Below are 26254 nucleotides of genomic sequence, written 5' to 3' on the forward strand. Positions count from 1 at the left end.
TTTTCGGTCCCATCCTTGTGGCATGGAGGGATTTGGGGTTTCAAAAATCAGCAACACTTTTTGATATGTCCTAGGGAGGTTCCTAACCGAGAATGTTGCTAATGACCCCTCTTGCTGATTTTTCTGGAGGGATCACGTAGGCTCGTGCCGCACACGTTGTTTCGGTGATCTTGAGTTCAACGTGAGTTGATCTCACCGCTATTTTGAGCAGCGCTGTGTGGATAATCTCAATGTTTTGAAGCTGGTTTGCTTGGAAAATGTCGTTGATGCCAGTTCATTCTACAGGCCGGCAGCCCGCACACAGGACCCTGCGTCTCAAGGTAGCTTCGCTGATTCGCCCCACCTTGAGACCGTCCTGCAGCCGTATCATGCCTTTGATGTCGTCTTTCGGCAGACGTGGTAATTGCCGACGTTAAATGGGGCTATTCTGGTGCTGCGTCGCTGCCTTGTGGTTTGGTTACGTAGCGCAGTTCGCGCTTCCTTAATCCGCGGGCGGTGCGTCCGATGAGCCCATGGGATGACGTGATGAGGTGCGGCCATGCTTGCGCCCTTATCACTGGAGCCAGCCCGTAATGTGTTCATATTATTCTTGTGAGATGGATTCACCAGTAACCTTGGTTACACCAGCGCTACAGCTGCGCCGATGAGTTGGTGCGACGTGGAAGCATTTACCGTCGCGCTGGCCACCATTGCCAATGTGGCTTCCACGGAGCCGCGATACCCTGCCGGCGTTGGCACACGTGCTTGCTCCGGCATGCCAAATCCAGCATGGGCACCGGCTCCGTCACGCTCAGCGAAGCGACTGTACGGAACCCACCTTGTACGTCAGGTAACGAGGTTTGATGCTGTCGAAATAATTGTTACTGGTTATCATTTGACTTTCCAGGCAGGCTTGCGGGATTATTTGTTGCTAGGACGTGGCAAAACTGGAGCCAGTGTGAGGTGATACGTTTCCACGCGGCCCCCTGCGCTAAAATCTCTAGTTGCGCGAGAACTGCACATGCCAAATGTGCCAGGGGCTCTTCCATCGGCTACACATACCTGACGAGGTGCAACTGACGTAACATTCCTAACGCCATTTTCAAGTCCTCATGCCACATATGCGCGCCTGTGTCGAAAAATGCTTGTAGCGGGACTTCATCGACCTTTACATTTATAAGATTGTGCCGAGAAGGTTCTATAGACAGAGTATTTGAGGTTGTGGTCGTCTATGCAGAGCTACCTTTCTGTGCGGCATCATGTAGTTTACCGATGATGGGCGGCTGTTATAAGCGTCAGAAGGCGAGGGGCGATGTTGCGGCGAAGGCGGCGGGCGGCGGTGAGAAGGCGAGCGGGTAGGCCGCAACGTGGAAGCATCGGCGGTGAATGTATTTTGCGCTGGGCAGGACGAAACTTGTGTGTGAGATATAGATCTCAAAGGCCTGTAAGTCCGATAACTAGCGCCTGGAGGTGAGGAGCAATGGTTTCGGAGGTAGCGGTAGACATATCCGACTCCGCGGAAGCCGAAACAATGCTTTATAGTAGGGTGCGCGCCTGTCTGTGGAATTGCGAACAGGACAAGACCCATACGGACGCCGAGCAAATTTATTAGCGGAAAGATTGTGGCTTCCGCCATTATGAACACGCAAACAGATCGGGCGTCTAAGTTGTGAATTTGTTGAAGTATGCCAGCCTGAATGAGTGGCACAGAAGCGGGACTGTGGCGAAGTGGCAGAGGACATGGCTTCTACCTCGCGGCGGATACGTTTTGTTAATTATGGAGGTGGGGCGCTTGGTGAGGCCGTAGGGCCTGGTCTCCACACGTTGATGTCGCTGCAGAATGTGGCAGCCGGGTGAAGTGCTGACCGATCCGGGGGCTTCTTGCCTCCTCGAACAGTCGACATATAGCAGTAATCACGCCCACGGTTCTGCACTTGTTAAGCACAAGCAAATTGAAAGATTCATCGGCAATATCTCAAGGTACGTGGCCGACGTTTTCCGACTTGCACATGCTGCGATCAACTTTCTTTCATATCGCGAGTACGCCTATGATGTGTGAAAAGTAGGGTGCGATATGGAGTGGGCGCATAGAAAGTTTCTTCCTAGCTGCAATCATGCGGCTCGTACACTGCCAAAAATTTCTTGAGGTCATCTTTGAACATGTCCCATCGTGTGATGGTCTCCTCGTTTGTCTTTTACCTTGTAAATGGTGGATATTTCGAATATTACATGACACTGGGTAACATGATCATCTGGTACAACCTGTTGTGAGCCTCTCGCGTTCACACGCTTTCAGCCAGTGGTCAGCGTCGATGATATCACTGCTGCAGTACATACTGATGTCATGGGGCTGGGAGATTGATAGGAGGAAGAGCCATTGGCGGGAGTGTTTGAGGGCTTTCCGGCATTGTCGAGACAAAACGTGCGCCCGGTGCGAGGTTGGCTAATGTTGTGTAGAGCTCGGATTTCCAACTGGACGCTCGCATCGAGGGAGAGACAATGCGGAGCGGGGGTGCAGAAGGGCAACGAGTGCGGTCACCGCACCAAAGATGTCACAAGGACCAAAAGAACGAACACGAGAGCAAGGAAGTCCGGAATCTGGCATCATCATCTCCTTCCTCCAAGAGCTCAAAAACGTCTGTTGTCTTCGCCGTCGACGCTGAGCAACATCGACGGGTAAAAATATATAGTGCATTGCTTGTGGTATGTTATATTATAGTGCGAAGCTGGTGCTATAATAGTGTACATGACCGTGTAGATAAGGCGGGTACTTGGTACATAAATGAACGCGTGTGCCTAGGCAAACTCCCGTTATGTATTCAAAAGGGGTCTCATTTTATGGATAGCCGCAGCTACCGTTTTGCACAGCTTACCTGAACAAGCAATAACTACTCGATAATGTACATCTTTCTTGGCCAAAGAGGTACCAAAAGCCTCAACAACTAGAAATACAGTTCACTTTAATTCGAGGGTGATAATATTCATGTCTAAATGACGAAAATCATACAATAGGTGTGTAAACGTGCGCATTGTGAAGCAAAAGAGATGTGTTCCGAAGAACGTTGAAGGTTCGGAGGCCCGTAGGCATTGCTGGTAATTCTCCAGGATGTCCGGTCACTAGAGAGAAGCAACAGTTTCTGAGGAATCTCTTACGTAAATCAGGCATTTCAAAGGAATATGGCACAGACACGCTCTCAACATTTGTTCTTAACGTGTGCCACGACATTGTTGCAATTTTTAGCAGTTATTTACAAATTATCACTTAATTCAGGAATTGCCCTTCGGTTCCTGCGTGGGAGCGGCCCGCGACTGTCACGGACTCCCCTTGATAGGGGCGGTCCAAAGCAGTTCCTCAGGACCTGAATAAAGTTCTTGGGTCTGTCTGTCTGTCTCAAAGACTGGACGTTCGCAAATGCCATTCGTATTTAAGTCCGGAAAAGAAAAATAAATGGGAAAATTAAAGGCCAATTCCTTTAAATATTTTTGGTAAACTCTTAGAACATCATTTATATAGTTGTTTGAATACATCAGCTTCATTAACTACCTCATACCTACTCAGCATGACTTTCGCTGTAGATTTGCGTGTAGTACTGAACAGGGGTACCTTTTTAATTGCCTTTAACAGGCTCTTAACAATAATACACAAGTACATGCAATCATTCTCAGTTTTAGGAAAGCTTTTGATACTGTACCTCAAAACGTTCACTATGCATCGCTTAACAAAAACGCAAGAATTCTTACTTAGAGACGACGATGATGATTATTTCTGTTTATAGGCGCAAGACCAGCTTGGGCAAAGAGAGCCGAAGACATTGCTTTTTAATGATACACTTGTAAATGTAAATACTAAATTATTTGACTAAAAACAAAAAAATGGAAGCGAAATAAAATTTAATAAAGATGGCTGGTGTATAAGGCCAGTTTATGATCACACATGATATGAGATGCGTTCAAAAAGTGAATTTCTGTCAAAATTTTAAAAGTATGCCAAACAGAAAACATAGGGTTATCTCCCAGAAAGTATGCTGGATGCAGCAGAAAGTTGTATCTGTATAGATCTGGCACGTGTCTATATAGTGGTTTGTCTAGTGCTTTGCATTTTGTGAGGATGTGTGTTACGGATAGGCCGTATCTGCACCTTCTACACAATAGTCTTGAGGAACCAGTGGGAAGGTGTGAGTGTGCTACATGTGTGTGGCCTCTCCGTAACCTAGGCAAGGCAATTTTAACGCATTAGTTCCATGTGTCGGTGGTGTATAATCCAAAGAGGGGATTTATTACCTGTAGTTTGTTGCTTATGTTCATTCCAGTGTTCATACCATGTCGTGCGAAGGTGTTGTTTCATTTGTGGTTTCAGGTCGGTGTACTGTAACGTTGTAACGTTCACAGTATTTGTAAGTACACAAGTAGTTGCGATTTATTCTGCCTACTCATTACCGGCGATCTCAGACTGATGTGAGACTCCACAAAGAACTACATTACGTTTTTGGGAATACGCAAACATCATGGCGTTGAATGGAAGATTGAGAACATGGTTCTTCGAAGCCTTTGGGAATGCAGATGCCCGCACAACACTTGGGTGATTTATTTATTTATTAATAAAATACTATCAAAGCCCGAAGCCGTTAGAGAGAGGAGTGGTTACATTTCATACAATATTAGTTACAGCCGTTTTGAATGATGTAGGATGCGGAATGCTGGCGATGGAGGTGGGGAGGTGGTTCCAGTCGTCGCAGGTCTTGGGAATGAACGAGTGAAAGTAGGGGTTTGCGCGACACTGAGGAACCCCTACCTGGAACCTGTGATCGTTTCGTGTGGAGTTGTAGAATGGAGCAGAAATGACAGCCTGTTTTAGAATGGGGTTAGTAAAGTAAATCTTATAAAACAGGTACAAGCGCGCAACTTTCCTTCTAGCAGCAAGGTCACTAAGTTTAAGAGAAGATTTAATTGACGTGATGCTAGCGGTTCATGAGTAGTTTGTGACAATGAATCGAGCAGCCCGGTCCTGAACGGCTTCCAATGATGAAGACAACACCACCATATGAGGGTCCCAAATCGATGATGCATACTCTAATTTAGATCTAACAATGGCTTTATATAGTAAGAGTTTTAAAGACACTGGAGCAAGAGCAAAATTACGGCGCAAGAAGCCAAGCATGCGGTTAGCATTATTGACAACATAATTAATATGTTCATGCCATTGCAGGTTAGTGGTAATATAGACGCCAAGGTACTTATAAGAAGAGACTGAAGATAAATGTACATTGTTACGTTCGTACGGAAATAGCTCAGAAGGGTTATACTGCTTAGCCCCAGAAGAAACTTTCATTATTTTACATTTCTTAACGTTAAGTTGCATCAGCCAATTATTGCACCAAGAAGATACGGTATTAATGTCACGTTGGATAGAGACGGAATCTTCCTGGTTAGTTATTTCACGATAAATCACGCAATCATCAGCAAAAACTCTAATTGTAGGAGAAATAATTTATGAAGGTCAATAATATAAATTATGAAGAATAAGGGACCTAACACGGAACCTTGCGGCACACCAGATGTTACGTGTTGCAACGGTGAGTTACAATTGTTAGCACTTACATATTGCGTTCGGTTAGACAAAAAACACTCTATCCACTTGAGTAAGCTGCTTTCTATGTTAAGAGCACTAAGTTTGAACAAAAGACGTTGATGGGAAACTGAATCTAACGCCTTTTGAAAATCTAGAAAAATGCAATCGACAAGGGCACCTCGGTCTGTTAAGGAAAATAAATCATTAGTGAAAACTAAAAGTTGTGTTTCACATGAAAAATACTTTGTAAAACCATGCTGGCGGTTATACAAAATTTGTTGTCCTCGCAAAAAGTTATCAAATGGGAATGAATGACGTGCTCAAGCAGTTTGCAGGGTATACTTGCGAGTGTAATGGGCCTATAGTTGAAAGGGTTGGAGGCATCACCTTGCTTCGGAACTGGCACCACCCTTCCCGCCTTTAAGTCGCTCGGCAGCACAGAAAATTGCAAAGATTGAGAAAACAGCTTTGACAATATTAGTGACGAGTATGTTTCGGTCAGCTTCAGAAACTGTGCAGTGATACCATCAGCACCGGGGGAGGATACCTTTAGGTTCTGAATTAATTTACTAATGCCAACCCAATCAACAACAAGTGGGTCCAAAGGCGGAAAATGCACATTATCAACTTTGGGTAACACAGTAGAAACACGATTACAAAAAGAAAGAACAAAGGCATTTTGCAAGGCAACGCAACACTCATCCAGCGGTATCATACTACCGTCATCATCACACAACTGGATCGTGTCGTTTTTAGAACCATTCACTCTTGACCAAAATTTACGAGGGTTAGTATGCAGCAAAGAGGCCAACGTTTTAGTAAAAAAGTCACGTTTTGCTGTAAGAAGCGCATGTTAAATATTCAAGGTTTACATTTTGATAGGTTGACCACCTTTCGCTACTATCAGATAATACTGCGCTACTGTAGAACCGTTTCGTTTTGTTGCGCAACCGGTTAAGAGAGGAGGTAAACCACGGACAGCAGAAAGATAATCGGATCGTGCTCAGGGGAATAAATTTATTAATGAGGGATTCAACAGCATTCTGAAATACCCTCCAGTTTTCTTCCACAGTGCGCAAAGAAAAGCTACGCAGATTGGACGCGGTAAAACTTTTCATATCCGCATTGACTGCGGCCACGTCTGCGCATTTATAATCTCTTATGGTTTTAGCGGAAGCTGCTTGTTTTTAAGCAGAAATATCGTAAGTAAAATGAAGAATGCTGTGATCGCTTAACCCAAGAAGATAATGAAGAGAAGAAATTTTATCAGGGGTTGTGGTAAGTATCAGGTCCAGCAAACTCGAGGAAGTAAGAGTGACACGTGTAGGTTCCTTCACTACTTGGGTGAAGTGAAAGTCATTACAAAGATTAAAAAACAAATTTCCTTCACATGTGCAAGAGGTAGTATGGTTACCACTACCAATCCAAGAGATATCAGGAAAATTAAAATCCCCTAATAAAAAAATAGGCGCAGCAGGGTAGCGAACAACTATATTGTTTAAAGCATCATACAACGTATCACAAAAATCAGAACACGAGTTCGGTGGACTGTAACATGCACACAATATAACGTCATTATGACCGAAACGTACGCACGCGCAAACAAATTCTAAAGAGGACCTTATGGGAACAAGGTGCGAGTGTAAATCAACAGAAACACCTCCTCCACTTCTGGTACTACGGTCAGACCTGTAAAGCTTATATTCGCCACACGTGTGGAACACTTCACTATCACGAATCTGGCTGGACAACCAAGTTTCCGTGAGCACAATTATTTTAGCATCACAGTCGTCGATTATTGAAGACAGTTCATCACGTTTGTTTATTACGCTGCGTATGTTAGTAAGAAGGAAAGAAACCTTACATTCTACTGGACTGTGGTTGGCACTGCGGGATCGCTATGACGTACTTGTGCTGGAGTTGGGTTGATTAGCATGGGTATTGACCGGCGACACAGAGCTGGGTGGATTAGCATGGTTATTTATCGGCGACACAGATTCGGTTCTGGGGCTGATTTCACAGGCACTGTCAGTTTGAGTACAATAAACAAAACATTTCTTACCGATTGCTTTCCCAAAGTCGAGAAGCTTTTTCCTCGTGTTTCTAGTTGCCTTACAGAAGTCCTCACTGATAGAAATTCCCGGCGATTTTAGTTTCCCTTTCATCGCAAAAACGGTGTCCTTTACGTTGAACGACGAGAACTTTACTATATTGGTCTTGATTTATCGAGCACAAAAGTTCCAAGCCGATGTGCCCTTTCGATTCCGTCTTGCGCAATTTGAACTTTTATATGAAAGGAAACAAGCGTGCGTACTTTGTGGACAAGAGTTAGGGGAATTTGACTTTGAATGATATGTTTCGAAACGTGAAGTATACGATAGACTACTGCTGTAAAAATACTACTTTTGAAACTCATAGTTTTACTGAAGTTGAAGCTCGGTCCGTGCGGAGAACAGGAAATGGAAGTGGCACCCTTTGAGGCGTCAGCCTGAAATTGTGGAGACGGCTTTTCATGCTTTAGAGAGAAGTAGGATTGCACATCTGCAGTAGGATTGCACTGCAGGATTGCACATCTGGGCACTCGATTTTTCTCTGTGTGTGTAAAAGAGGCGTCACATGAGACATCACAGTGATGCCATGGTGCTATAAAGTCTGTTACAGATGTTTTTATGGTATCTAAAAAGAAGACAGCGAGCTCCGACGCTTTCTGTTTAGCTCTGTAAGTTAAGGGTACGGTGAAAAATGGACGATTTACCAAGACTTGGGATATAAATGCACTATAAAAAGCTTACCTAAAAGGTTGGTGAGACATCGAAGAGATTTTAAAGGCGTACAGGAGGTCTGTGTATGCTCGCTGGTTATGTAGAAACCGTTTATTGCACTTACCGTACAAGCTTTGTACGGGCCTAGTGCGAAAAGGAGTGAACGCGAGGTGAAGCCCCAAGTGTGACACTTGGTCTAGCATTTTCAGTGTTCTTTCTGTGGACGAACCATACACGACACTCCCATTGACCAAGCTACACCCCACCGAGCTTGTGAAAAGACGTGAGAGGAGTTCATTTACCCCTGAGGACCGGTGTGACAGGAACTTCAAAATTTTTATCGTTTTGATGCCTTTATTCTCGAGTTGCTTCAATAATGGAGTGAACGAGAGTTTTTTGTCAAGTACCACCAAAAAAGTTTTGTTTCTTTTTACAGGAATAGAATCGCCATGAATTTTAATGGCAGGGTACGCTTGCATGCTCCTTCTTTTTGAAAATACAACGCATGTAGTTGTAGCAGGATTAAGTTTAAACCCACTTTCGTCTGCCTAGGGAGGAAGTTTGCTGACCATAAGCTGAACGTGACGTTGACATATAGTCCTGGTACATGATTTAAAAGATATTTGAACGTCATCTCCACACATCAGGCAGGAGATGGCGCAAATCCCGTTCGGAGAGAGTTCATTTTAGCTATAAACAAGGTGCAGCTCAAAATGCCTGCTTGAGGCACACCATTCTGCCGCACGTGAACGTATGATAGTGCCGAACTGACTCTGACCGAAAATGGTGGTTCAGACAGGTAACTGGAAAGAGTGTTCAGCATGTTACCTGATATAGCAAAAGATTTGAGGTCTCTAAGGAAGCCGTAGCGCCATGCAGTATCATGAGTTTTCAATTACACAAAAAAACGTCATGCAATATTCATCATCTACGGAGGCATCTTTAATGTGGGTTTTATTGTAGAATGCAATCAAGTGATCATTGGTTAATCGCCCCTCCTTGAAGTCTGCCTGGCAGCTCTCCAGAAGACCGTTGTACTCCAAAAAGCCCAGAAGTCTCCTGTTGACCGTCTTCCCAAGAAGCTTGAACAGACAGCTTGTGAGGGCGATGGGTGGATAGCTGGCAGGAGCGAATGTGTAATTGCGCTCCTTCATGGAAGCCACTACGGTGGCATCCCTCTAAGACATTGTATTACGCCCCGAAGGCCATATTTTGTTGCAAAGGTGTAGGAGTGTCTGAAGAGTGACCGTATGTAGGTGTTGTATATTGTGTGTGTAATGTCTGAGCCTGGAGCTGAAGGCTTACATGTGCTCAGGGCAGCCCTCAATTCATACAGTATAAATTCAGTTTTAAGCTGTTTTTGACTTTTCTATGTCACTAAAGCCTTTTTCTCCGCAGATGTCTTGTGTTGCATAAAACTGATGTGTAGTGGGCTGAATAGGACACGTGTTTAAAACGTTGTGTGAGGGTCTTAGACTGGTCTTCCACTGTGTCCCCTGTTGTACTAACCTAGGGCTGACGGTGCATCTCATGTACAAAACGTTTTCATATTTTTGTCCGCACCTTGTGTGTGTCTCTGTAAAAGGGAAGAGATGCAGGAAAGGGGCCATCTCTTTCGTTTCTGTTCATGGCGCACGCGCTTACCAAGTGCCTTCGCCCTTTTAAATGATGCAACGTTATTGTCCGTGGGATAGCGACGAAAGATACCTTAAAGATACCCCGCCCATTCCTCATTCCACCAGGCATCTTCTAATTTCACGGTGCAGTATAGGCCTGAAGAATGGACTTCTTAGCGACGTCGAGAATGTGCGCCGTGGCCAGTTGGGCTCCTTCCTCCACGTGCAGGTGCGGTATGGTTGTGTGGTGAAGTTTGGATGTTTCCATCAATGTACTCCAGTTCGCTCATGCTTCACTGAACCTTTTAGGGAAAGTGAAACTGTTTGGGCCTTTACCTATATATATCAGTGAACAGGGAAGTGGTCACTGCAATATGGGTCTGTGCCCACATCCCACTGAAGTGAAGGAAAGAGAACTGCGGGACCATTAGCCAAGTCAAAATATGAGTAGGGGTGTCCTAAGGCATTATATTTTGGCTGTTTTTGTTGAGAAGGCATGCTCCAGAGAATGTGAGAAACTTCTCTATGAGGTGACCTCAGGTAACAATGCGAGAAGAGCCCCAAAAGATGATTGTACGCATTCAGGTCGCCCGTGAGGATGCACGGTTCGGGAACCTGGCGAACTAGCGCCTCGAAATCAGGGCTCTTTGTTTACATTATGATTGCAGAAGGTTCGCACAACTCTGGATTCTTCTTGTATGTGTAAAATTAGGAGAAATGTAAATAAAGTGTAGCGGCAAGCCACAGTGTCACCGGCAGCAGTTAAACGTAGGCCAACGATGTGCTCACCCGACGGAGGGGTCACGCGCCCCTGGCATCAGAAGATAGAGACCCCACTGCGTTCGGTATAAAACTTGTCTTGCTACGTGGTTTGCGCCTGTCCTTCAACGCCTCAGTGGAATGCGCTCTGCACTTTGTGACCCGGACGTGACTTCCCGCTCCCCCATCCCCAAGCGAAGTTTTAGAACCATGTCCAGCAACAACCTGAACCAGCGAGCACTGCAAGCAGTCGGTAACAAGATCGTCGCCCTGGCTATCCACTTGCCATTATATCTGGAAGATAACCCGCCCATCTGGTTTCTGGAGACCGAGTCACTGTTTGCGCTGTATGGCATCACCTCCCAAGAACGCGTTTCAGTATGAAGTGAGAGCTGTGCTACGGAAGAGGTTGCGGTCATTCTCGACTCCTTCATACGCAACCTTCCTGACACGGCCTACTACCAGCTCAAAGCCGCACTTCTCGAACGTAGAACAGCATCTGAGCGCACGTGCATGCAGCATGTGCTTCTCCAGAAAGAGCTTGGCGACCGCAGACCGAGCCAACTGCTGCGGTGCATGACCCAGCTCCTGCGCTCCCGTGCCCAAGACATAGGTGGTGCAGTGCTGCGCGACTTATTTCATCAGCGCCTGGCTGTGAACGCGCAAACATCCTCGCAACTGCGTCATCCTTAGATCTCCCTTCGCTCGCGTCCTGCCCGACAAGGTAATAAAAGTAGCCAGTATAGCTTCTCCTGTTGCTTCCGGGACCATGGTGCCATCACCTAGCTCTCGCACGATGTCAGCTTCTGCTGACAAATGGGCGTCTGTGGTGCCTGCCATCACCTATGTGAACGACTGGAGCGACGAGGAGAAACAGGTCAATAGATTCTGCCTGCCCGTGACGAAGACACGACCGCTCGTTTTCTCTACACCGTGATGCCGTTATTGGACGCAGCCAATCGCCATCCCCTGGTTTGTGCTTCTAACACCGCGGTTTCAGCGCAGATGCTCGCCACTGCCTCTTGCCATGATCATGGCTGCTGTACAGAAAAACACTGTTATAAACCTAAAAATATTACTGTACAGATTGCTAGGCATGAAGAACAATGTTCGAAGTGATTTGGTGGAATGCTAAGAATTTCAGGGCAATTATGGCCACACCCGAGAAGAGTGTGTGGAGCCATCCCTGTCCTTTCGGAATAGAATATGCATATCAAGAAAGTTTGCTTACTTTAAGGTGAGGTTCTTGCAGACAGATGACACTTGGCTGATTAGTATGCAGTACATGGTTCCTATCAAAATTACTAAATGGCCTCTGCAGTTCCATTGAGCATTATTTTCTTTTTCCGTTATTATGTGTTCAGAGCTACTGGAGTGCAGTGGTTTATAAGCAGTTTCGGATCTCAGACTCTTGCCGATACATTCTATGAAGGTTTGGATGGACGCATCCGCTCCTGCTGTTGCTAAGCACACAGCAGTTGTGCACATTTATCTCGTCACGCAATGTCGGAGGGGTGTCCGTAGGACCGGGCCATCTGGGCTTTGCCAGCTTTCAGGTGCCGTTCGTTTCCGCCATACTTAGAGACGCAACTACCTTGACCGCCAGAACATTGTGTGACTTTGAACAGTAATTAACCTATATCTGATGTACTGATGTAGTAAGTATTGTGAACCACAAGGTAGCGTATTTGGACGAATACTATTTTAGGTCTACATAAACAATATCGTAGCGGGTGGCTCTGGGACCTTGACAGTACACAGAAAAAGCCAGGTGTTTAATTGCCGCAAACCGCTAGAGTTAAAGCGAGAGAAGCGGCTGCCTAATTCACCGAACACACGCCGTCAGCGTTCTCTTCTTGTTTCTCTTCAGTAACAGGTCCATGAAGATAGTGAAGTGGTCATTCGGCACTGGCGGTACAGGCGACGTTGCAACAGTCGTAATTACAGCTGTGGCAATCTGACAGGTGTAGCAACTGACAGCTGAGGCCGCGGTGTACAGTCTCGTGGAATGGAGGCGTACCTTGAAAAGTGCAACACCGATTGTACTGGGCTTGACTCGCCATCCTCGCTTCATCATCACCTTGTCACCCGCATTCGCCTCTCTGCCAGCCTCGCCAGTTGAGCCGGTCACCCCTGCCCCACCGAGAAAACGAAATGCAGCAATGCTTGCAGGGGGTTTGGCCGGCGACAAGTCAAGACCCACGAACACCTCCACAAAAGACGACCGGCCGGCACCCAAATACCACAGACTACCCTGATCGTCTTTGTAGACCGACGTCGAACGCAATTTGCATTGTTATTGACGGCCATGACGCGACCGCCCTGATCGATACTGCTGATGGCTACTCTGGTATGAGTGAAACCTTTTCTCGTCGCCTCCGAAAAAATCACAACAGAGTGGAGTGGTGCTTACATAAGCACGGCCGGAGGACACCTTATGACTCCAATCGCGGGGTGCACAGCTCGCATCTAGATTCGCGGACATACATGTTCTGCTAATTTTGTGGATGTGCCGATCTGCTCAACAGACATTATCCCGACCACGCTTCTTTGTGAATAGAAGCCGTCATCTATCGTGGCTCGAACAATCTAATCCTTGGGCGGCATTCGTCCCAACAGTGCGAACACTTGTTTGGGTCGCCTTCACCCGAAAGAGTCGTAGCTGATCACGTGAAGCTACCCATCCAAACGGCGTTTTCTTGCCAGTCCAAAGCGACAGGATCAACCAGAGTGATGTTCGCATAAAAGGTGGTCCTCAGCTCAACCGAGATAAAGGAATAGGTGTCGGGAGAGGCGTAGCGCTGATTGAGGACGAGCGTGCGGGAGTACTTGTGACAATTTTCTGTGTCAGCGACAGTATGTAATGAAGCATATTGTCATAGCGCACGCAGAAGAGCTGGCATAGTATACCGCAGTTGCTGCGATGCCAGATACGGACACATCGCCCAAATGAAAACCATCATCGAGCCGAGAACTGTTTGCTCATTCGAAGCTTCATGCAGAGCACTGAGGCGAGTTGTTGGATCTGTTGGAAGAGTTTTATGGCTGTTGTGCAACGGGATCTTGTGTTCGGGGAACAGGGGTTGCTAAACCCCGAATACTAACTGACCAAGCTACGCACCCAACACGCCAGTCACCATACAGCGTTTTACCGATAGAGCAAGAAGCCACAGTGAATCCGGTGCGAGAAATGCTAAAGGACGACGAGATTCAGCCTTCCTTGTGTCCCTGTGTTGCACCGATGGTGTTTGTTTAAAAAAATGACTTCATTCTACTCTTTAAAGTGGGTTGGAAAGCAATGCTTTATACGAAACGTACAACCATTACCCATGAGATTTCTTTTGAAATCATAAACCTGCCTCCTCACAGAGTGAAACCAGAGATTCTGCCAGCCATTATCTCGAATTCTGAGGAGGACGCCACCGCTCCAGCTCGGTCCTGCGTTCGCGAAAAAAACGGAGCGGAGCTTCTTTCGAAGGGCAAGACAGCGTAACCTAGCCATCCTGATTTGCTAGCTCGGGGCGACAGCAACGCGCGACACAAACGCAGGCACCCAGAACAATTACGCCTCTGAGCGTTGTGATTTACATTTATCCCGATTTACACTAGTTGGTTTTGTGAGTTTTGGAATTGCGAGAAAGCTGGGAGAATTTTTATGATCGCCGTCTATGAGCACCAGTTATTCCTTTCGCCTTTTAAAATACCTGTTAAAACGCAACCAAATTGGTATTCTCTAATTTAGAAAACGGGGTCCGAATCTTGGCAAGCAGGGCGTAAAAGATAGTGTTTCTCTGGGGGCCAGATGTCTATATATGTCCTCTACATTGTGTTTTCCCGTTCTGCAAACCTATCCTAACGTAGATTGGCAGTATAACGACTTATTTTCTTCTTGTACGGGTTACACAGGATGTGCTGTCAAACAATTAAATCAAGCCATGCGAATGAAGCGCGCAGTGTACATGAAGCTGTGCTACCACAGATGCAACACAACTGTCGCTAAAGCCGATGACAGAGTCGGTGGGTGGGTCCTGCTAACGCCCCCGCCGAGGTGAGCAGTCTCCGAAGAGCCGGGAACTTTGGGTAATTGCTCCCGTTCGCGGCGCCATCTACGTTATGCTCCGTGAGTGAAAAGCGCCCTCCCCTCCCCAGTGCGCAGGAAGTTGTTGTCGCGCATGCCACGATTAAACCGTTGGCTCGTAGAGGTAGGTAGCTTTGCTTTAAAACAAATTTCGAAAGATGAAATTCTGCATGGACTATAGGCGACTAAATCAATTAACCAGAAAGGAGAAGTACCCATTACGCTGGATTGGCTACACCGTCGATCTGCTTCGATATTCCGGCTAGTTATCTTCAATTGACCTGTAAAGTGGATATTGGTAAAAAAAGTAGATGAGCGAGATAGGAAAAAACAGCATTTGTTGTTCTGGGCGGCCTTTACGAGTTTTAAGTCAGGCCATTCTGGCTGTGGACGCCATCTGCTACGCTTTAGCGCGTGATTTAAACTGCTCGCCTGATTGAAGTAGCAGACTCGCCCAGCGTATTTAGACAACGTCGTCATCTTTGTCTCCACCTTTCAAGAGCACCGGAGGCTGCTCAGAGCACTCCAGCAGGCTCTAAAAAGGGTGGGGCTCGCCTGTTCGGCTATAACGAAGTAAAGCTCCTCGGCCATGTTTGTTAGCAGCAAGAGCATAAGCGCTGGCCCAACAAAAACGGCAGCTGTAGAAGCTTGTCAGGCACCATCAGACAAAAGGGGTGTGCGGTGGTTTTTGGGCTTCTGCGCCTATTACTTGCAGTTCGTGCCATGTTTTTCACAGATATGCAGTACCTTCACAACACAATGTCACAGATGACACTGGGACTTTGATAGAACAGAGGAAAAACCAGGTGTTTAATCGCGGGGACCGCCAGAGCTAAAGCCACCAAAACGTCTGCCATGTTCACCGAACACATGCTGTCAGCGTTCTCTTATTTTTTCTCTTCGGTAACAGGTTCATGACGATTGGTTATTTCTCATTGCATAACTGACGGTAGAGGCGACGTTCCAACGGTCGCAACCGACAACTGTGCCAATATAACAAAACCCATTGCGTCCCAAATGTAATTATGCGAAGAGAACAGCGTGATCTATAGGCAGATAAATTCGCTAAGTGCCACATACGCACTACAGAAAGGCCTAGAAATAATAGCTCGATGATTTGACGAATGGGCAAGTGCCCAAACACAGTAAAATGTAATCAACTCTGCTTTGCACAATAATCACCTTAATCGCAAGAAAGCTATAACATAAAAGCTACAGCAAAATGTAGCGTCTTGCAATACTGATACCTAGGCGTATACTCAAAGAGGCCCTGAAAGGCGTTTTGAGTAAACCAAATGAAATAGCGAAATCGTTAGGTTGGGTGCTCAGTCTCACCTCTGCCAAGTATAACGTTTTTACTTACTGCTAAAAGCTCACACGTTCATTGCGAAGTTTCGTGCCGTGTTTTCACCCTTTCCTGCGTGTTTTAGGACTTCGCCATCTTCCGGCATGTACGAAATCCATCCTGTCATGCGCGTCACGAAGCAGAAATCTTGCAATTTGACGACTATTCTCTCACTACTCGCGAAAAGATGATCCGTCTGCTCAGCGTGGACAAGTCTCGGTGGCAGCTTGGTTACTTACCGCTTCCCGCAGCACGCCTATGCTATCGTGTTTGTCTATATCTTTTTTCGTCTCCTAACACGCTTCTCGCTAAGCGCGTTCGCTATGCCGACAAAAAGACGACACAATGGCGACGCCGTGTTCTGAGTTTGTAGACCGCCTTTTCACACGACGGCGACAAGAACACCTCGGCCAACCTTATGTCGAGGTGGTGTGACTGGCTCGCTGCCCGAAGACGCCCACTATTCCGATCGCTCGTTGGAAATCGATTGACATTTGATCCACAATGAATGCGGCTTTCTTGTGTTACTTCCTAGACTGTAATTTACATAGTAACGTTCATGAAGCCCATACAGCTAATCTCTAGCGCTAATGCGATCCGAATTTCGGCTCCCGACGCTCCTGGCCGTTCGCTTTGGCGACAATTGGTTTCCCGGAGGGAGTGGCAAACTGCATGTTCGTGTGCGACCACAAAGCTTGTAGATAATATCAGCTTAGTTAAGAGAAGAAAAGTTAAGAAAGGTTTATTAGTAAATGGGAAAACCCAGGAATCGGTAAACCCTTTTTCATGGCCCCTCTAATTCAGTCACTCAAGTAGAATAAACGTGAAGAGTAGATAATTAAAAAGTCCAGTACAATATTGTATTTCATCCGTAGCAATTTTAGAGATGCCTCTAGGGAAACCAAACACGCTTTATTTTATGCTTTTGGGATCTATACTTCATTATGCGCGTTTAGTCTGAAACCAGCACTAAGAACATATAGAAAGATCACAAAGCGGCCAAACCGGGCCGTGCGTTTTGTTACTAAGAATTACCACACTTTTTTCAGCATCTCTTCGTTTCAAGATACCTTGATCTGTGAACCACTCCAGTCGAGACGTAAAAACGTTATGTTAAATATTTTACGCTGCAATTACTGCAGTAAAACCGACATCAAGAAAATACAGTATATCCTCGAGGGAGTGGCAAACTGCATGTTCGTGTGCGACCACAAATCTTGTAGATAATATCAGCTTAGTTAAGAGAAGAAAAGTTGCGAAAGGTTTATTAGTAAATGGGAAAACCCAGGAATAGGTAAACCCTTTTTCATGGCCCCTATAATTCAGTCACTCAAGTAGAATAAACGTGAAGAGTACGTAATTAAAAAGTCCAGTACAATATTGTATTTCATCCATAGCAATTTTAGAGATGCCTCTAGGGAAACCACTGCGTCATGGTAATTCCGAAAAAAGGGCAAGACCATTCGCACAGAACAAAACATTCTGTAATTCCTTTTTCCTTCAACAATACGTGATTTAAAATTGTTACCATAGAAATTAGCAAATTAGTTAGCATACAAAATAACGATCTCTTTTTCTCCTGTTTATAACCAGTGTGGTGTTCCCGAATAAGTGCTCTTAGGAAAAGTGTAAATATATGTATTAATCCCTCCTATGTTTTTCACATGTTGAATGCCCCCCGCCCCAACCATAATGCCCCAGTGTTGATATAGGTATCTTGAGAATTAATAAATCCGAAAACCATGTTCCTGATTGGTCCGGGAAGGGCTCGTAAAAATGGCGAAGCAGCGAGTTTCGGTAACGGGAAAGAGCCGCTGTCGGTGGCAAACTGGATGTTCCTGCCAGTTCCTAACTAACTGAAAGAGATGAGGGTGTGGTTCTGTGGGCTAATGAAGTGTGTATTAATGGTGCCACCAAAGTCAACAGCGAGTTGAAAATGCGAACAAAAGAAGATTTGTGTCAATGGTGAACGAGCGCAACAGCCTTTGGGTGGTTCTGACAAAGTCCTGCTTATTGCACGAGCATCGGAGATGGCCTCGGGATGTTCTGGAAGTGGTCAGAATCACGGCCGCACAATTCAACGAAAATATGTATCACACAATAACAAGGCGATCCCGGTGATGGAGAGCGAGAAACATCAGCTTCGCAGAATGCTGTCTAGTAGGCTTGTGAAGTGGAACGAACGTTTAGCGGGAAACTCTTCAGCACATCAACAAAAGTTGTCTATCAAGGCTTTCGCTTTGCACTATAGATAAAGTCTAACAATTTTATTTATACTACCAGTATAAACTAAGAGTTCCTCAAAAGCTTATACTTTGGAAGTAGATAATGATAGAAATGGAGTTACTATTTTTGAATTGTTGATTTATTGTTAGTGTATGATTGAATAATGCCTTTGTCTATAGGCATAGTTTGGCTGGTGCAGTGCTTTTATTGGCATTTCCCAGCAGTGGTCGCAACGTAATCAGATGGGTTACCCTTTACTGATATAGCTAATAAAATGAATGATTAGAAAACTCCTGGTGATCTGAGAGGATGTTTTTGTAATGTTGGTTATTTTTTGTGTATGTTGTTTAAAAACGGGCACTTTGTTTTTATATGATACGCACCGGTCTTCACTAGCATTGAAGTAGAGACATTATTTGTGAGTAACAGCTGGATGAAAGAATAACAAAAATGAGTGCGTATGAAAAGTTTTCTGTCCTGAAGCTTATGCGTTCGTTTTGAAATCGCCGCGGAGTTGCTTGCGGGGAGGACGAAGGCAGCACTTAAAAAGACGTCATGTGGCAGCGTATTGCTAAGTGTGGTACACGCAAGTTAATTACAAGCAACGTTTTTTAAGCCGAGTTTCATAGTCAGATTCGGCTAAAGGTCTCTTACACGTACTCACGAAACCGCAATTGGTATCATCTATATTTAATGAGAAAACAAAATCATCACAAATCCTATAAAAATGTTTTGAAGCCTATAGTGCTCTACTTGTATTGTTTTGCAGTTTTGGAGTTTCTTGCCAAAAGGTTGGTTGGTACTTCACACAATTTACCATAATGAATATAACTTCGTGGAAAGAGGGTGGAGTACCTTACCTTTGGTTCAATACGGACTAACTTACCTTAGGTGAGTACGCTCATTTAAAGGTTCAATTTCTGACAATGTTGTTCTGCCACACGTTCTTTCTTAGGGCTGCATAAGTGCCTACAATTTTAAACTGATAAGAAATAGAAGTATTGAGTAAAATGTACTAAGTTTTTTAGTCATGACTGCCTATTAGGCAGCTGCTGAAACACCAGCGCGCCCTTAATAAACATGTCATCTTTCCTATGAATTCTACAAGCTAACTGGTTGTTTAGATAGAAATAGCAGTTATTACGAAATATTGCCTCTCCATAGAAGGATTGTGAGTACTCTGCGCTACAAAACAGCCTAACGCAAACAATCATTAACCAAACATTTCGGTTGTGTGCAACAGTTGTTAGCGGTTAACCTTCCCAAGATACCAAAGACCCAAAACTGGAGCAAAAAAAGCTATCGCAACAATAGTTTATCCAATGTGACAACTGCTAAGTGTAACTATTTTCTCCCCAAAACAACTTTATACATGTATTTGGGGATATGCAAATATTCGCAACTTGTGTTTTTCTGAAAATCGTATGAAAAGATGTGACTCAGGCATGCTTGAAACTTTGCAATGCAATATGGCAATTGCACGGCCTTTGCCAGAAGTACAATAGTTGATTGATTGATTGTAGGGTTTAACGCGCCGACGCAACGCAGGCCATGACGCGCGCCGTAGTGTAGGGCTACGGATTAATTTTGACCACCTGGGGGATCTTAACCGTGCGCCGAAATCTCGCACACACGGGCGTTTTTGCTTTTCGCCTCCATCAGAAAAGCGGCCGCCGCGGCCGGGAATCGAACCCGCTACCTCGTGCACAGCAGAGCAAAGAAATACAATAGTATTATTCTAGTCAATACAAAGGTACGTGCGAAAACCTCATCAAATCTTCTGCAGCATCAAATTGACAAAAACGATGCAACTAACGAAGCCAGACTCATTACAGCAAAATTGCCTTTTGTGAGATCGAGCCCCAAATGACAACCACTTTTTATAGTGAACCTTACAGCGCTGTTTCTTCCAAAGTTTTGTATACAGCAAAATGTTCTTTCCCATTTCACCAGAAATTGTGTGTACACAAGGGAACAGTAACGGGCCTCAACATAGAGAACAACTGGAACTCATCATACACACAAGCAGACAAAATGTATTCATTATACGTAAAATACATGTCGACGCATAGACACAATACAATGTGTACATTACAATGTGCCGAAGGCACTGCCGTGGGAAAAGACACAGTGGTATAGCAGTGGAAAAGGGTAGGGCTGCCTCCGTTTTATTGACGGACGTTTTGGAAGCAGCTAAGTGAGGTCCGCTTGGATCGTGTGGCGTTCGCGGAGCCCATCACCAAACGGTTGCACTGCCAGAGTCTCGAAGGAACAGAAGCACTGCTCGCCACAGTTCGGTAACTCCATCCGGAGGCTTGGGATCCGGGCAGTTCTATGTCCAGAAAGAAGGCGAGGGTACCCGTTTTATGGCGGCCAAGGCACTACGCCTCGGTGAGATGTTGAGGGGGCGATCCCAACACAGGTGGTCGGCATCAGCATGGCAGTTGCACTTGAAGCATATGTTAGTTACGGGTGGTGGTGTGTCGCACTTGTGAAAACGGTTGATCAAAAAAGGGGTAATGTGAGTGCCTGTCTGAATTCTCCGAAGCAGGACAGAATCTCCTTGCGTGAATACCTTCGATGGGCGCGGCACTGTTGTACGCATTCCTCTAAAATAGAAACGAAAGCTCGTTTCTCGTTCCTTTCCAGCTTTGAAACGAGTTCGCGTTACAAGTGCCTACATTAATTAAGGAGTGCGCTCTAGAGTTACACTTCGAATATTGTAAGGTGTCAGACTAAGTAAAAGCGCAAAAAAACGCGCGACAAAAAACACTACACAGGACGAGCGCTTTCCTGTAAGCGCTCATCCTGTGTAGTTCTTTTTGTCCCGCGTTTTTTTGCGCTTTTATTTAGTATGTCTCCATACCAACTTGCCCACTTGTCGGTGCTTGTAAGGTGCCGTTACATAACGTTACATTTCACTTTTTTAAAACGAAAATGTGGTGCCGGATAATCCTGAGGCACAATGAAATGAGCAATGTAACACTCTGATCGAACTACGCATATTAAACAAATATCACGCCACCTGCAGCAGATTACGTAAAAAACGGTCCCAGGCGAAATTTTTGGGGAGCACCGGACATATTGCAGACTTATTTAACTGCAAATGTTGTGCTCGTTGATTACAAGTGCAACACATATGGTTCTTTCCACTTGGGTCTTCAAATGCTCAGTCAGGATACTGCGTTTCAGATGTGGAAATAGTTACTCACAAGCGGGAACATAAATGTGATGCAAAAAAACCGCATAGAAAGGAACAATGCACAGGCGTGTAATGAATGTTGATTCAATATTACAGTATGAGAAAAAAAAGGTATGTCCATTGTATACATTCGCAACCTAAATGATTTCTTTGTCGCAACTCAGCCAGCGTTTAGTCTGTCCGACGTTGGTGCCGGACACACGATATCGTTTTTTTGTCAACACCTATTTGATAATGTTGAAGTGGCCTTGAGGGTTCTACTGTGTCGTATTTGACGATAAGCAGGTTCAGTCTCCCACTCACGGGAGGCTGCATTCGCAAGCGCGAATAGACGTGCGCTAGCATACAACCCACGCTCTGTATGGACAGTGGTTGTTTTGTATATATATAGGTTTGATGGCCGTTAAAACACTGTGTGGTGGCATGTGCATAATTTGACCGCTGTGGTTGGCTCCTTAAATTCTCGCAAGCGCGAGCATCGGAGTCATTGATTTCCCAACAGTGCTTCAGAGCGTTACTCTGCCGGTTTGAGACTTTATGGTCGCCATTTTCCCGCAGCCTTGTCTGCTGTAACTTTATGCTTCAGATTTTAGGTTCGGTCCCCGGCTTCTCGTTGGCAGAACGGAGGAAATCTGCGCAGGGCAGCAGCCACCGTAATGGGGTTACCAACTCTTCAATTAAGGTTCTTGAGACCGAGAAAGAAGGGGTGGGGGGGAGGGGTGTAGCACACCCTAACATAGAAAGCCCACGAAATCAGTTTTTTTCATGGCGGTATTTTCCAGACCAATTCATTCTTATCCTTGCGGTCTTTTGAAGTGGTACTTCATCTGGTTACATGATTCTCGCAATTATTGCTTTATCTGGAGAATGCAGGCGTAAACGCTGTCGCACTGCACGGCGTGGAAGTTCAGCGTTTCGTAAAGCTCTTCATGGAAACGTTCGCGGTAACTTTGTGTTCCGAAGCGTCAAGTGCCTTGTTGAGGTGCTTTGGATCGCAAAATACCCTAACTGGGCGGTCCTGAACAAATTCTAAACATATAGCTGCCGCGACAGGGACGGCGCCGGACTCGGCACGTTGTATGAAATGTCGGAAGAGTCCCGCAAAATTTCGGATGCTTGGTAACACTGCGTGAGCATACGTTTCTTAGCTCGCCATCGCTGCACGGCTGAGCACTGGTCCCAAACGGTCGGTAATAATACACTAGATTCGTCGCACTGCTATGATGCGAAGGAAAGGGGGATGAATATTTCCCAGCAAAATTCGAAAACCAATCGTCAAACCAAGCATGGTAGTGGGCACATCGCGAAACCGATGGTCCACTTGGTACGTGAGAAAGTTGATGGTGGCGCGTGCGAGCGCCATGTCCGTGCCGTGGGGAGTGAAAACGTCCAAGGTCAGGTTCGCGTTGCAACTCTCAGGGGTAGTTGCTGTTGCGCATGAGGTCACATAGATCTCGCCTCCCTTTTGGTGCAGCGGCAATATTTCAAGATTCTTAGACTCGCTACTTCGCACCTTGATTTTAGACGCCGTGAGAGCAATGCCGGCAATCCAGGTGTCCGTTGGCAGATAGCGGAAGTCTCGTACAGCATCTTTGGCTGGCACGGCTGCCTGTACTGTAGATAGCATGTGTGCTATGAACACGGCACAGTCACGTTTTCTCATGTTCGGGTTTCGCGTTCCACTCTCATGCACGAAAAAAGAGGTTGCTGCTGAAGGCGAATGAACGGGGCACCGAAGCATGACTCATGAGTCTCTGCAGCCGACGTAGCGTGAAAGCCGTGCACACCTTTTTCCGCCTGCCCGAAAGGCTTCGGCCCGCTGCGTGGTTATTCTTCTGTCTTTGACCTTCAAGTAATCACGTTGTGCCGAAGAGAGGGCAATTGGACAGCTTGTGGGAAGATACACACTTTAGCGGCCTGCGGCTTTCTCTTGTAGCTTCAACGCTGTAAAGCAATGGCCTAAAAAACAGAAGGAACGCTGTTCCCTCTGTCGTTTCTTCGTAAACGTAACGGGCTATCATTACAGTTCCACTCACTAATGTGGTACCATGCCATTCCTCCGTTCCTCACAAAAGGAACTAGTTCCAGGAACGGGGTTCCTTGGTACGCCGTTCCGTACAAAACGGGGGCGCGGAGGTATCGAGAGTGGATTGCCTACTGTTGTCAGGTAGGCAACAGGTTGTTGGTTAGTCAAATGGTTGTCTGCCTTCGGATCGGCTACCTCGTGTGGGGTATCTAGAAGAGTAAAAACAGTACCGGAAGCTCGGGCTAGCACTGTGTAATAATTATGAGCGCGCGCTAAGCTATGAGCCTTTTCGTTTCCGGTGAATCTGCAATATGCAGGCACACAGTGGGTTGTAAAGTAATGACCCCGTTCCGATACGCATGGTGCCGGAACGTCTGCAGCGCATGATCTGTATAAAGAATATTAAGACTAAATCAGTGTACACACGACGCTGAACGGGGACAGTTCGAGATGAAATTTCCAGGGCCACTCCACAGAGTGTAGAATGGCCGTCAACTCTGGCCGGGGGCTGTGCATCGCCTCTGCTGATGCGTCAATTGTCGTTTATGGCATCCATTTGTCTGGTCGTGCCATACAGTGGTATAGCAAGTGTTGCTGCTACCATCTGCCGGAAGTGCAACTTCCGCGTATACGATCCGTCCAGTCAAGGATAGGGAGCTCGTAGCCTTAGCATGTCTCTTGGCATAGGCAAGGTGCCGCAGTCACTGATTAAAGTCCAGATTAATTGGAAGTGGCTTGCCATCGGTGAGTACAGTGACATCCCACAGTGGTGTTTAGTTGGGCATAGTGGGTGTAGCGATGTCAGCGCAGATGGGCCTCGGCGGGGCTATGTTCGGTTTTGTTCAGTCTCCCTCCGTCGGCGGCAGCGAAAGGGTTTGACTCCGCCGGCGCCAGGTATTATTCCCTGGGCACGCATCGTAGAAATGCCATTCTTCCCTCCTGACAGTCAATACGACGGAGGTGAATGGATGTCACGGCCCTCAAATAGTTAGCGCACTGCTTTTCAGTGCGAACTGGTCGAAAGCGACAGCGCGGTGACCGAAGGCGCTAATTTCAATGAGTTGGTTCAGAGCTGTGACCAAGAGCAGTAGCATCAAGACTTGCTGCCCTCGCAGTTTATTGCCGCCGCAGCCCCGCGAATTTCTCGCCAACCGCACCGCGGTTGGTGAACCCTGGGGGTCCCTACCAATGGTCGTGCGGACATACTCCCCTCGTGCGTGAGGCGTATTTTATTTTTAATCCAGTTTTCATTGGCTTGTGTGGTCTTCATGTCTTCTGTGAAGTCCTTGCAAATATTGTCGTAAATAGACTTTTCTTCCTCATCTACCACCTGCACCAGCGTCATCGGGTACTTCCACCCCTACACGACGACACCACCCACACCTACAACGAACCAAACTTCACTGGCGCAGCCAGACAGCCTCGTTCATGTGATCATTACTTCGAAAGGTGAACTGGTGAATGAAGGGCGACGTACCACAGCTTGAGAGTAGCGTAGGGAGGAAGTCGACCACATGCAAGGACACGGAGGAGGCAGGGCGGCTGCGAGCCGCCTTTATTGCAATGGATGGATTAGTTTTCCTGCCTGTGGACTAAACTTCAGGACCGTTCATTGTCCTCGGGAGATGAGTGAGACAGACGTGTGCGGTGCCGCTGAGCGGCTGTATTATTGATGGTGAGTGGTCCGTCTGGGCACCTTTGCTTTTTTGGAGGGGCATCCTCATTGCCAGACTACACCATGACTACAGATTATGGACTCGAAGGAGAACGAGCAAAAACGCGAGAGCTGGAGTGGCTTGTAAAGTTGGCCGAAGCGGAATTCCTACCGAGTTCTGGTAGTGAGAACGCAGTGCGGCAGTGCTGCAGTTGTGGTCACAAAAGACTTTCGTATGCTGACTGCCACCGGTACCTGTATCTCGATCGCAAAACCAGTCCACCCCCTGAGATGGAACGGTGGTTGAAGTAGCTGATTCCTAGGCAGGGAAATGGCCACGTCTGGTCACTGTGGCAGTGTCCGGAATCTCTAAACAAAGGCAGTAAAAGGTTGGCAGATCGCTAGTCGCGCTGAGGGCCACCACATAACATTCGAATAAAATCTCGACCAGGTCAATGAAATTGCTCTGTTGAGAAGGATTTTACTTCTGATGACCTGACCAGGCCAGCGAAATCTCCTTCAGAGGCAGAACATTCGTGTGAAGGGGCGACCGCGAGCCCCGCTGTTCTTCCCCCGTGGAGGGGTACTATCGGCGGCACTTCGGGCACCTCGGTTACACAGCCAAGAGTAGTGGATTCGGTTGGCCAGGCCACGGGTCAGGCAAGCACGCTCGCCTCCTAGGCAGGCACCCGAACAGGGTGGCGGGCTTGGTCAGTGGCTGTCTAAGTAAAGCAAATGACCCGGGCAATGTCGAGGCGTCTGCGCTGAGATCCACCGCGGCAGAAATAGCGGGGATCGACAGACAGCTAACGGACGTTTGGGCGCTTCAAAATCTCTGCGGTATCATGACCGGCCCTGCGAAAATAATTTTCGTGGGGTAGACGCTAGCGCTGGTGTCTCCGGCGGTGAAACTACAGCAAGATTAGCGGCTGCCGTCAGTACGATAACAGGATGGTTGTGCCATGGCTAGAGAACTGGACGCATAGGCCATCCAACTCCCGTGCGCCCAAATTTGTACTCGCGGCCAGGCATACCCGC

Source organism: Haemaphysalis longicornis, unplaced genomic scaffold (genome assembly GCF_048455015.1).
Source record: "Haemaphysalis longicornis isolate Haplotype H1 unplaced genomic scaffold, Haemaphysalis longicornis Haplotype H1 scaffold_5, whole genome shotgun sequence".
NCBI classification, from domain to species: Eukaryota; Metazoa; Arthropoda; class Arachnida; order Ixodida; family Ixodidae; genus Haemaphysalis; species Haemaphysalis longicornis.